This window comes from Pleurodeles waltl, chromosome 3_1, assembly GCF_031143425.1.
Source record: "Pleurodeles waltl isolate 20211129_DDA chromosome 3_1, aPleWal1.hap1.20221129, whole genome shotgun sequence".
In the NCBI taxonomy this organism is placed as follows: domain Eukaryota; kingdom Metazoa; phylum Chordata; class Amphibia; order Caudata; family Salamandridae; genus Pleurodeles; species Pleurodeles waltl.
Genome location: NC_090440.1, coordinates 980,759,836 through 980,773,580, shown reverse-complemented (window position 1 = coordinate 980,773,580; position 13,745 = coordinate 980,759,836). Strand labels below are relative to the sequence as shown.

General features: G+C 43.4%; 1 protein-coding gene across 7 annotated transcripts in view; it reads right to left on the bottom strand.

Moving 5' to 3' along the window:
* Positions 1-13,745, bottom strand: part of PHACTR4 (phosphatase and actin regulator 4) — a 370,026-nt gene that overhangs the window by 248,517 nt on the left and 107,764 nt on the right. Inside the window, exon 1 of one of the 7 annotated variants that reach the window (XM_069224108.1) lies at positions 11,928-12,064. The exons of the other annotated variants lie outside the window; for them this stretch is intronic. The gene's annotated coding sequence lies outside the window, so the exon portion shown is untranslated. Of the gene's footprint in view, positions 1-11,927; positions 12,065-13,745 lie in introns of those variants that run through there. 7 annotated transcript variants of the gene reach the window in all.

The window sequence follows — 13,745 nt, the reverse complement described above, 5'->3', positions numbered from 1 at the left end:
ACGGGCGCAGTGGGGCCACGGGGTAAAGGTGGCAAAAACGAGGCGCTGAATAGAGAGCTTCCGTTGGATTTGAAGCCGAGTAAGCTTGAAAACTAGGGGCCACAATGATGGAATTGCTCAACGACAATCGTGTATTTATGCAAAAACATACGTTTAGGGAGTCGGGGGCTAGGATCGGTAAAGGACCGGCACAATCAGATGCACATTTGTCCACCTGCATCAACCACCCCCACATCCCCAACTGCCCCATACAAAGCCGACAAACCAGCGTGTCCACCTCCGACGCCGGCGGACACTGCCCGCCCCCTGTAGTGTCTGCACGTAACCCCGAGCCCTGTCCCCTAACCTACCAGGGACCCCAGACAGCTGCCCCCCTCCCCCTCCGTACACTACTTCCAACCACCGCGGGAGTGTGGCTATATTTACTACAGGCAGCCGCCATGCCAGCGCGTCTATCTGAGGCCTGGGCACGGGCAGGGCCGGGAAAGCGGCCCTGCGCAGATTTCCTGTTCGGATTCCGTCTGGCTCTCCCAGTTCCTCTAGTGGAAAGTTCTCACAGTCGGACCCAGGCGTGCAGGAAGGGATGGGCAGGCCGACCAGTGGTGCCCGTCACTGGCCCAGACTAAAGGCAAAAAATATATTTAAAAAGAAAAATACCACCAGACAAACAGCGATAGTGAACACGCAAATTACAAGGAATTTCACCAGTGGAAAATATTTAACGGCCCAGTGACTGTGTGGACATCTTCCTGGCTCGCAGCAGTGTATTTGGGCAGTATTTTTAGTTGAGCTCCATTAAGAACACACTAATCTACGTTTTATATTTTCAATTCTTCATAAACGTACCAGGAGTGGTACCAATACTACAGTGGTGCCACAGTCTGTCAGGTGCCTGCAGTGATGCCAGGGCCTGTATGTTGGTTCCCGAACTGTTGTCGCACTCGGGCGTTAGGCATTGGAGCTGTATTAGAATCTGACAAAGTTCCTTAAGTCTGGGCTATAGTGGGCCCCAGCCTGCAAGGGCTGAGCCCCAGTAAAGCAAACAAGCAATGGCAAAGCCAACAGGTTTTGTCTACGTGAGATCTATTGGCTTTGCCAATTTGTTTTTGTTAATTTGTACAGCAGCGCAACTGCTGTGCAGCACGCTGAAAGAGGAAAAGATGCGCTCAACACTGGCCGGGTCACAGTACTTTCTTTTAAGTTTCAATTTCACCATGCTGCGCAACTGTATAAAATTGTTAAGAACACATTAATAAAGCCAAATAGCTACTGCACAGGTGAGAGGTATTTGGCTTTGTCACTGTTATTTTTGTGACGGAGGATTGCAGTGGGATGGCGCAAGCAACAACAGATATGTGGTGGAAGTGGGCAAGCACCAACGGGTGGGAGGGAGTAATGGGTGTCACTGGGCCAGCAATGAAGGACTGAGGATGGGAGACCAAGCAACGACAGAAGAAGAGAAAGTACCTCAATCCCAGCACAAGCAGCGGAGGGAATCTAATTCATAAAAAGCAATCAGTACTTGGTCCATGCTACGGAGAAACAAAGAGAAAGTGAAACTGACACACAATGGCCAATCTGGAGCCACCATATAACAGTTACAATGAAGCCAGGCGCTCATACAAGCTGTTTTGAGAGGACGTTTCAAATATCATTCAGAAACTGGAGAAGATACCTAGGTGGCACAGAGGGTAGGTATCTTTGCCAAACGTGTGACTACAAGGCCAGTATCCTTTGGGGCAAGAAGCGTATTCAGATCATAAGTCAATAAATGCTCTCAGACTGGTCTGTATGCGTGCGTATTGCATTAGTATGATTGGCCAAAATGCACTCTAACAAACAGACCACGACCAAAAAAACAATTGGGAACTTTTGGGATGCATGTCTAGTCCTGTGAAAACCCATAGCACCAGCCTTCTGGCACTTGCTGTGGCTGAAACTTGTAGAGTGATTTGAACTTGTGAGCATTGCCTTCTGTTTTTAAATTTGCCAAATGGACTCTCACTAAAGTCAGACTTGGGTTACCAGATAAGCACATTTTAACCTTTAAATCCCTACTCAACATATTGGTGCTCCATTGAAAGTAAAGTTTGTAGCACGTGCAATGCAGCATATAATGGGGTGAATTCGATGACAAAGCATGCCACTAGAAATACTAGTGGTTGAGAGTTCTTTCACAATAGGAAATATTTCTCTTGGGTGAAACAAATTCGTTTTTATTTATGAAAGGAGTTGGTAGAATCTTAATATCCTACTGGAATGGGAAAGGAGAACTAGCCCTCAGCAAACTTCTCACCCCCCCCCACACACACTTTTTTGATTTAGAGCAACATGATAGTGGTCGGTGTGTGCCCCTATCAACCGTACATACTACGCACATAGTCAAACTTTGTTAGTTGATAAATGTTTGAGTCCCATATTATACTGCTCTGGAATGTGCTGACATCTTTAGAATTAAGAGAAGGTAAGAGCAACAATATACATTCAGAGGTCATAGTGCGCTACTGTGTTCCATAAAATCAAGACATGCGGATAACTAGGCTATCACTGTGTCAACTGTACCTCTTTAGCCAAAAAAGTGTGATAAAACCCTGGATGAAAACCTAGCTGGGCCATTTAAGGGAATAACCTAATTATGGCCTTTGTACACATGACACTCAGAGGATAGCAAAAGCTTACTTTTAAATTTACCTTGTCAAGTTTTTATTGTTTATGACCCAGCATAGTGGTACTACATAAACATTTCAAATAAATAATTGTGCTGCAGATTTTGGTTCTTCTTTGTCCAGTAAAACTATATGGATTTGTCAAGCAAATTATTCCATTTCACATATTTTAGGTCATGTCTTTAGTTGTATAGATCACACGTCTTTCAGAGGGTTTGGTAGCCAGGCTTCTTGGCTCATGCCTCCAAAAACTCACTGTTTCTGTTCCACTTAAAAGGACTGTTTTATGTGGTCACACTCAGTCGTATGTTCTTGGAATGGTGTCACAATCTGGAGTAGTGTCCAAAGTCTGGATTGACTGTAGTGATGTTATACTCTCAGATATGCTTCTTTAAGGGATGTCACCTTCTGCCATATACATTCTGAATTGATGTTTTAGTTTGAGCTTTGGAGTGATGACAGCATGACAGGCAACCCATGAAGTGATGTAAGAGTGTGACATACGGTTATTTGAGTGAGGTTACAGCTCAACTGCAACATCACTTACAGAACCAGAGCTCTCAACGCTACATACATCACGTCAAGAACCATATATCAAGGGCCAGTTTCCTGCAAAGAGGGGAGTGTAGTCATTCTGTCCCAGCATTAACATCACTCCAAGACCTTGGAAGTAATCACCAGGAGCATACGTATACATGTTCACAACAGAAAACAAGCATTTGCAATGCAATGGGGCACACGTTTGCTCGAATTAGAGCTACTGGTGTTGTAAATCCCTAACTGGACTTTTCTTGCCACATGAATTGAAAATGAAAAGTAAAACTGTTGACATACGCAAGCCGATTCAAAGCGTCAAGGCCGCCATGAGCGCGGACTGGCACAAAAGGAAAAAGAAGATCTCTAGCAGTGAAAGGTATCGCCAAGAGTGCAATTATCTATGTAACAGGGAAGGTGTCCAAGGAGGGACAAACAAAGCATTTACCGATGATTACAAAGGATTTTTGAAAGGCAAGCCCAAGAAGGAGTGATAGCCATAGGTGTGAGGTGGGTGTGGTTAAAGGCTCACATGGATACCAACACCTGGGAAAAGCAGCGCTTGCGCGTTGCTATGCTAGACCTAAAAACACAGCTCTACTAAAACAAACATCTGTTTTACTAAATGTAATAAAATGCAAACACACCGTTAAAATATAGCAAAACCATGTTTTAAAAGGGAAAAAGACGGATTCCCAAACTGTATTGCGGACTGCGTTTGTAGGTGCTAAGTAAGGATAGACTAAGAGCGCATACAAAAAAGAAAAAGTCGTATCCGGTCTAAAAACCTGCAAACATTTACCATTGTTTACATAAGCTTGACAGGCCGTTCCATTAAATTGCGCTCTACAAACACATGGAGGTGTTTACAGTCTACGTGACTGGCCCCGCTGGGTATTCTGAAGAGCACTACAACCGCGTAGCTGTGCTGGTCACGCAGCAGTTCTGCAGTAGGAGTTTTGTACAAGAAAGCACTGTAGACCACGAGCACTGTGACAATACTTAATGACCGAAGATACTCAGCCCTATTAGGAGTGGGAAGCGACGCTTGCGTCACCCCTCCGTTTAGTCATGGATCACAATTACCAGTTAGAAGGTATCCCCTCATCGGATAAATTAAATACCTTAAGAGTCGTTAAATTTCAGAAGGTCAAACCTGCCGAAAATTAATATGCACGTTACTTGCCGTACCAACCTTTGTGTTATCAGCATAATCCATATTTTCCCCCACAAAGTCGTAATAGCTGCGTTTTATCACAACCCCTAAATAACATGCCCCGTGGTATCGTTATTTATCAGGTGCGCAAAATAGCACCAACACTCTTTCTCTGCGTCACTGACGTTTGGTTATCACCTTGGAAAAGCTATTACACAAAAGTAAAACAATGCTGCCCTCCAGTGGCAGTGCCGGTGAATTGCAGCTGTAAATGCCTATTTGGCAATTATCCCCATCTCGCTACTAAGCACTGGGGGTGCTGCACAAGACATTGATTAGTGCAGAAAAGAGGAGAGTGCAGGGAAAGAGGATTTATATCAAGGAAGTGTTTGCAGTGAAGAGTCGTGGACTGGTGGACGCGTGTGTGGGAGACAGAACTTTTCAGGCGGGCTTGTTTAAATACATGTGTTTTCAGTTTTACTACGCACCCGCGATCGGAAAGAAACGGACTGTTAACATACTGAACAAGCAGAAAAGAAAAATAACTCAAAACCGTCTCAGAGGTGACAACGTCTGACGTATATTTTCCCACAAAAAAACTCCTTTTATCATCCTGGGAAAGGGTGGGCGAAATTTGGAAGCACTATCAGCCAAAAAAGCGAAAACCCAGCTCGCCTAAAGATAAAGCCCAAGAATGGAAGAAAAGACACACAAAAAAGCACTTTGAAAAGGTTACCAGAGACCAGGACTCCACACGTCTACACACTGTGGAGGGGGCACGTGAACAAAACAGAGGTCTGATTCATCAAATCCCTACCAAGAAACATGCCGTGCAGACCCAGAAACCAACTTTTAAAAACATCAGGCTACACCATCAGTAAATACAGCAAACACACGGAACACAAACATCACAGGCCTTCTTCAAACCTGGCAACATTTTTACTTAGGATGAATGATATATGGAGTATCACCTGTAACACATTGATTTCCAAAAAGACAGATAACTAATCCTGCATCCTGCACAGGAACACATAAAAGCTTGTCTCATTCTGTGTTCAGTTGACACGCTCCAACAGGGACATGTACTGAATTCAGTGAAATCTGCCAGGTCAGACGATGAAAAACCGTGACTGTCCCACTGAATCAGGGCCGTATAGTCACTATTGATACAGCATGTTCAAGTCTGTCCTAGCGGACAGCACAAGCTGTTAGACATATTGTGTGTGGGCTTAGCAAGAACTTATAGTGAAGCTTAAAGCTCATCCACTGATCACCACTAGTTTGCTTTACTGGCACTGTTATTTCTCTGCTTCATTTATTCAATGGGCTTTTCTTGTTTCTCTCCATGGGAATAGCCTCGAACATCCAGCTCATTGGCTGATTTGTGCCCTGCCACTCCTCACTTTTTTTTTTTTTTGGCACTTTCTGAGAGTGCATGTGTTTTCCGACTGGCTCCCTTGTGTGATTCTTTTCACTCCCCACGCTCTGTACTGCACTTTCTCTCGTGTTCTTCTACCCACTTCTTTTTGTTCTCTGCCTCATAACTTTGTCCTCCACCCTATGTAATTCACTCCCTCATGTCCCCCCACACTCTACGTTGCCCTCCTACCTCATGTACTTTTTTCCTTCTTCAAGCCCCCTTTAGTTTTTTTCCCCACTCGTTGAACACTCCCCATTGCTTCCCTCACCTGCTTCTCAATGACGTCCCAAAACCCAACAGACTTATCACTTTAACATTACTATTTTTCTTTTTTTGGAAGGCCTGCCATTTGCTATTTCTTGACGGGGTGCTCTGTAATGCATTAAGCACTCTTGTGCTAAAACAAGATTTTTTTTTTTTGTTTGTTTTAAATATACTAATCTATGTGGTTTCCGTCATCTTGTACTGGTAATTAAAACCAAAGAAAATGGCACCTGCGTCAAGACACTGGCGTGCAATTTAGCTTAATATCGCACAGCACCAGCAAAAGCATTTCCCTTTTTCCTGATGCTGTGCAGAATCTGCAAAAAACATTGGCAAACCACTAGGTGAGACCCATTGGCTTTTAAAGCATGTTCAAGAAGTTATCACAGCCCAACAGATGCAGGCTTAATTTAGGAAGGCCTTATCACAGAAAATATTTGTGCAAGGTCGTTATCATATGAAGGCAAGGTACAAGTCTTAATGCGAGAAAGAAGGTCACTGCTCCCGTTACAATCCAGTCTGAGCCCAGGCTGTATCATCTGGAGATGCCTTTTTTTTCTCCAAGTCTTGACCCTCGTGTAGTGTAGCACAGTAGAAGTGAGAACGGCTGGTGCAGTCATTGTGTTCGGGTAGAGTGGTAAAAGTGATGAATGTCGTCTCCCCTCACTCACTTTAAATTCATGTCAGATGCTTGAGTCCTGTGGCCGTTACAAAATGGATGACTAGGTTGCCTCCGGGTCAGTCAGAGACTGCTTAGGGAGGTGATGTGGCAAACATTTTAATTACCGGAGACTCCACATTAAAACTCACAAACAAAAGAAATTTGAAGGTGAATGACCATTCCAAAGGAGACAAACAAATGAACTGTTGAAATGCACAGATGAGCCCACAAAGAGAAAGAACCTTCACATAGATAACATGAAACCAAATGTCTGAACCAACAACACTGCATCACACCTTCTAGAGCAGAGGGCCTCAAATAGTTTAGCTCTGAGCTCACACTAAACAAAATGTATAGAAGTCAGGCCCCCACTCCCCACAAAACCTTACAGCAAGGCCTGGGGAAATGGGAGGGACAGGGCTGAGTAGAGTGGGTGGAGCTTATGAAAGCATTTCAGGGGTTCTTTTTCTGTAGTTCAAAATCCACACAGTATTTGACCAAAACACCACAACTCCTCATAACTGGGGTGTACTAAACACCGCATGCTCCTGGTCCAAAGTGCAATTTTACCAGCTGTAATATTGATAGCTACAGCACGATTGACAAGGTGTCTTCTATGCCTTTCATCCCTTCCACACCATCTCTGGCCACCACTCCACTCTTTAAACAGACTCTCTCCTTTCAGAAGAAAGCATGTGCTTCCCTCCTCACATCAAAAATGCTTTCAACCCAAATGCTATCAAGGCAAATGAGCCACCAAAGCACTTTTGGTAGAGAAAATCATAATTCTGATGCAGTGGACCCATCAGACCGCTGGGCCTCAGTACCACTGTACCGGCTTCACTTATGATAGATAGTGCCTCACAAAGCGTGGTTTCTACGCTTCTGTTTTTAAAAAAGATCCCCCTCCACCTTGTTCCATATCCCCCACCATCTCTGAGGTCCAAACTAAGGTATCTTCCCTGCTTCAATTTCCCTTCCCTTGGGCCATTACACCAAGGCCATGTGCAGCACTGTCACTGTAAGGGTGTACCATGCCCCAAAGCAAACACAAAATCACAGTAAAACGGGCCCAACTGAGGTGTGACTCGTATCCCTGTACCACTGAACCTGTGGCATTAATGATAGCTAAAGCCCTGCGAAGCAGGCTCTCTCCACTGGGCCATCACTTCATGTCCCGAAGCCCAAAAGCAGTCTGGCTCTGTGTATTTAAAAAAAAAAAAAAAAAAAATGTAGAGGGGTAGTCCCACATCTTACCACATTGTTGCTTGGGCTCTGTTTTATGCTAAGCAAGGGTGACCTGGGCCACCGTGCTAGCACAAAAAAAACCTCACCCCACTCTTTGGTGGTAAGCAGACATTTTGGATTGCAGTGACCCTCTCAGACCTCAGGGATAAACCTAAAAATACAAAAAAGTGAGAAAAAAATGACCCCTCCCACCTTACAGCTCACCCTGGTCCATCGCTCCAAGGAAATTGGGTGGGGGTATCTCCATATCCTATTTATAGTTAGACCTTAGTTACTACGGAAGAAGCATTTTTTGTTTTGGTAATAACTTTGGCATGGTTTGATGAATCTTCACAAAATTTCCCCAAACATAAGACTTTATATATATATATATATATATATATATATATATATATATATATATATATGATCAAGGCCAGTGGGTCACACACACACACACATATATATATATATATATATATACACACACACACATACATACATACACACACATACATACATACACAGATGCAAAGGCTCTGTGAACCCTCCGGTCTCGTGCAGAGTTCGGATTGGCTGCCAACACTTCAACAAGGAAGTGTTGGCAGCCATCTTGGGACTAAGCTTCAGCTGAGTCCCAGAAGAAAAAAGAAAAAAAAAAAGAAGGAGCCAGGGTAGAGACACCCTGAACCCATAGCTCAGGTGCTGGGGTCCCAGTGCCCTCCACCCAAAACAAACAAACTTTTTCAATGCCCTACATCCCAGGGGCATTGAAAAAGGAGGAGGCGGTTCATGGGGTCACACTCCTGGGCTTAGAATAGCCTGGGGGCTACCAGCCTCTGGGCAAGTTAAATTAAAGGGGCCGCGCACCCCTCACTCCCTACAGCCCCAGGGACCACTACCTACCCAGGCCTAAATCAATTGTTGGAGGGGGGCTGAACGGCCCCCCCTTCATGGAGCAAATAATGCACTGGGGGACCACACCCCTCGGGTTGGCTCCTTTTGGTCATGTGCGGCATAGGGTTGGGTAGTAAGAAAGGTTACAGGGGTGTTATAGTTAGGTTCTTAATATACTCGCACAACACCTGAGAAATTCAGCAGTTTTAGTTATTTAGGGTAACGAACTCCCGCCATGCACTGCTAGTTACTCCAGATATTACAGCACTTACTTTTATAACGTCAATAGAAATATCAATGAAACAATAGAAGTAAAATTATTTAAGAAAAAACTGTGCATGGCAAGGACACGAGTTAGTCACCCTAAGCTCCGAGTTAGTTACTTGAAATAACAAGAAAATCTATTAAACACCCCCCTCCCCTACACACACACACACACACACACACACACACACATTTCTCCCCTCCTCCCCCAATTCTCCCCATCCTCTGGGCCATTTAGTTGACGCTATCCATGGATTTTGCTTCCCTTCTCTTTCTCCTGGGCTGCTACTCTGAGGCAAAAGGAGGCCCGATGAGGACTCTGGATCTGAATGAAACCATGAAGGCGCTCTCCCTGCCACCCCTCAATTCACCTAAAAGGACATCTTTATACATACTCGCAGAGGCATTTACACTCACCTACAAATACAGTCACTGACCTTCAGGAGTGCATGATCCATAGTTTGAAGACCTCTGCTCTAGAGATTCTCTTTGACTGCTAAGCAGCCACCAAACCAAGACATCTCTTAAATAATTGTTTTCCACCAAGTGTGGGTGGAACAAAACTATCCATGCTTTTATACACAGATGCTCACATTGTATTAGACCAGACACAAACTGAACTTTGCTTACGTAGCAAACTGGATGAAACAGAACTGCCTAAAGATCAACACAGATGACACTGAAGCCCTGATCTCCAGGAATAAAAACTCTCCATGGGACCCCTCCTGGTGGCCAAGAGACCTGGGACCTACGACCACCCCCCACGGATCAAGCCAAAAACCTCAGCATCATCGTGGACGACACACTCACGATGGCCAAACAAGTGAATGCTGTCATCTCCTCCTGTTTCTTCATCCTATATATGATCCACAAAATATTACATTGCACCCTTCCTCCACCAGCACCAGACGGTCACCAGGCACTCATCACCAGCATACTAGACTACAGCAAAACACTCTAGGCCAGCATCAAGAATCAACTCATACAAAGACTTCACATCAACCAGAACACAACGACCAGACATCCTCGACATCATTTGCAACAAGCATCAAGCTACAGCTTACGCACTGGCTACCATTACAGAAGCAATGACAATTCAGACTGTTCACCCACGCATACAAAACCCTTCACAATGTCTGGCCTGCCTACCTCAACCACTTTTTCAACTTCCACCAACGCACCAGGCAACTGTACTCCACTTCACTCCACCTCATGCAAATATCCTGCACCCAGAAGGGCAAGTCGGAAGGATGCTTCTTTTCCTACATTGCTGCCGAATCCTAGAACGACCTTCCACACTACATCAGGACTGCCTCATCCCTCCTCGAACTCTGCAAGAAACTGAAGTCCTGACTGTTCAAATAGGAGTTTGATCGGCATACCCACCTACTCCAAAGCCTGGATACCCTTCAGGTGATAAGCGCACTCTACAAATCTTCATAACATAACAATCGCATTCTGGATGCTCGAGGATTGCAAAGAGCTCAACAGTTTAAAAATTAATATATCAAAGATTTAAACTAAGGTACTAGTCAAACCTCACCCCAAAATCACTGTGTACCAAATAATCTAAATAATAAGGGTTACAGAGTATTCTCAGGAATTATCCAGTCTTTGGGAAATCATTCAGCTATGTTAGAAACCAACTGCACAAATGTCTTTTTGGCCTTACTACATTTTGAGCTTAATAATGAAGGCAGTTTTGTTTTACTTTTAAAGGCATTCTCAAATAGAAGTGAGCACTTGTATATGGGAATTCATATGCGACTACTGTGGACAACAAACTTAAGAGCTCTACAAAGCTTTGTCTTCGTCAATTTCCCCAATATCTAGGAAGGCTTGAAATGGGAGGGTTGCTGCTGCAAGGCCCACATACAATTGTATCCCTGGAATCCAAAAGTCTTAATATTAGCTAGTCCAATACAGACAACCTTGGCATCACATGCGAAGCACCCCTATTCTGATTCTGTACTGCAGGATTAAAAGCGTTTTTGTAAAACATGAGAAACGACGTCAATGTCTACACCGGTTTTTAAAATAAAAAGTCAAGAAAAACATAAGGTAATAGGCGTAGACTCATCATATGTATTTCATCTATGAACTTAAGATTGGAAAAACCTTAACAAAAATCACTATCTCTATTGAACCTCAAACTATGTGACAAGGTCAACATGATATATTTAAGACTAAATTTTAACCAATTGAGACTGTATGACAGTGGATGGAATACTCCCTCCAATGCAGAAGATTTGACATTTGTTCATTGGATAAGAGAATTGCAACCTATATTGTATTCTAGGCCCCAGTGTACTAGCTGTTGGCCAAAAAAAGAGTATCACCTCTATATAAAAAAATAGAACACTACACTGATATGGGGTGCAGTACAATTGTTAACTATAAAACCCATGGCATCTGTTACTAATTAGGGTGACCACTATCCGTTCTTTAAGACAAATGTCCTTTGTAACTAATAGTGTAACAGAAGTTCCGTCACAATTTGATTGTTGCTGGCTGACAGCCAATGAGGTGGCTGCAGTGCAGGTAGCTTGCTTGAAAATACTTCTGGGTGTGGCCTAATAGGTACCGGACAAAGTATGAAACATGCTGTCTCCATGATTATGTGACTGCTTTCTATTATGAAGAATGTTGTCCAGGTTTGTTCAATAAATATTGATTTTCACACTGCACCAAAAGGTCTATAATTGTGATTGTAAATAACAGAACAGTAAAAAGTATGTAACAACATTTTTTTTATAAGTAAATATTTGAATTGGCACTCTGCCTTGAAACAACAGTTTTAAATATAGGCCAGACAGAAAGAACAAAAATACAAAATACTTCTCTCTCTCCTGCGTGTTACGCTGTTTCAATGGTCTTTACACCCATCGCTCGGCCTCTTTGTAGCGTTTGTTGAGCCTTTGTGTTCGGCGTTGAATTTACTTCCTTCTCTGATGTTTACTGCGTGAACTGAGGTGGTTTACAGCACAGGTACAAGGACTAGCTAATTAAAAAAAAAAAAAAACTGTTTGGTGTTTCCATGCTCCATGTGCCTTGAGCCACTGGAATCTGGAGCCGTGGCATGTTCCACATAACCATGGAATTACCACACTTGCTACACAAGCCACCATCTACTGCATAAGAAAAGTGACTAGCTCAAATGTATCACAATATACATTTCCTCATGTATTTCCAGTGAGATAATTTGTTGCATAGTGGATGAATAGTCTGTTGCAAATGTTATGGATATTCATTCCACTGTGTTAAGATCTCCATAGGAAATAATCAGATCGTAATACGGCAGGGTTAATAGGTTACATTTTAGTGGCTGGTTGCTCTATCTAGGTGTTAAACTGGTACTAATGACATGCAATCTTCTTCGAGACCCTTTCAATGGTTAAAATGTGAGAACGAATATTGCCCCACAATCTTCATTGCACCATACAATGTGCCTTTTCTAGCCACATAATTTAGTACATTCTGTCAAACTATTTGCTCATCAATTGCTGTATAATTCCAGTGGTGGTCCTTCTGTCGTAGCATCTACAACGCATTTTGAAATCTTGTGGCCATCTGTATTAGGGCAGTATCCCAGCTCCTGACATTTGCATCAATGTAACACTGGCCCTGTTTGTATAGGCTTCTTTGCCTTCCCTACAACTCTTAGCAGCTCTGCAAAGCTCATGATGTGAATATTCTTACCAATCATATATAACTCTAGTGGCTATTCAACAAATACAGTTTAATTGATCCCGTTCTGCAAACTGTCTGAGGCAATACCATGACTTGTGTACATAAATGGCCAGTGGTGGCTGGTGACTGAAAGCAGTGGTGGGGCACAAATGCAAGACGGAATTGCACCTTGTGAGAGCCTCACTACCCACGTATTTCCATTCACCTACTCACCCACTGCCTTTGGTCACCTACCCATTTACTCATCCACATTGTCATCCACTGCCATCCACACAACTCTTACACAGACACCCACATTCTCTCAGCCACTCTGTCAAGCTCTGCAGACACATTTAAACAAACACACATTGCCTCACCCATCCAGTATCCAGCAGTTTCAGTGATAAAAGGTACACATTTATTTGAGCTGCAGATTACATGTTTAATATGACATATCACATTAGTCTGCAGAAGAAATAAAACAGTAACTAGCCATGATAAATTACTGGCACCATTACTGCCTTTGACAGACGAGATCACCTACAGAGGCATTGAAAGGAGAGGAGAGCTGAGAGAAAAGGATTTTGTTATTTTTGTCTGTAAAAAAGATAGAGCTCCAACTTACTTTTGTGCAGGGTTGTCTTTGGCATATTTATGACTTGAGGTCTTCAGGTCACACTCCTGTGTCCCAGAGAGCCCTGGATGGAGTTATTTATTGTATTTATTCCATTTCTCTGCCACAGACTGGGGATTTTCTTTGTGCAATGCCACATTCTTTTAATAAAATGTGACCTCTGGTACCTAGACCCACTGTTTGAGTAAATAGGAAAGGGTGGAGAATAATATCAGAGTGACATGAAGTTTTCAGAAACCCGGGCTGAACTAAAAACGCTCCAGGCTGTTTACAATCAGGACTTCTGGTGGAGGAGGAGATAAGCCAGGGATGTCACTGCGTTATGAGAAAACGTAAGGGCTTTGCGTGGGCAA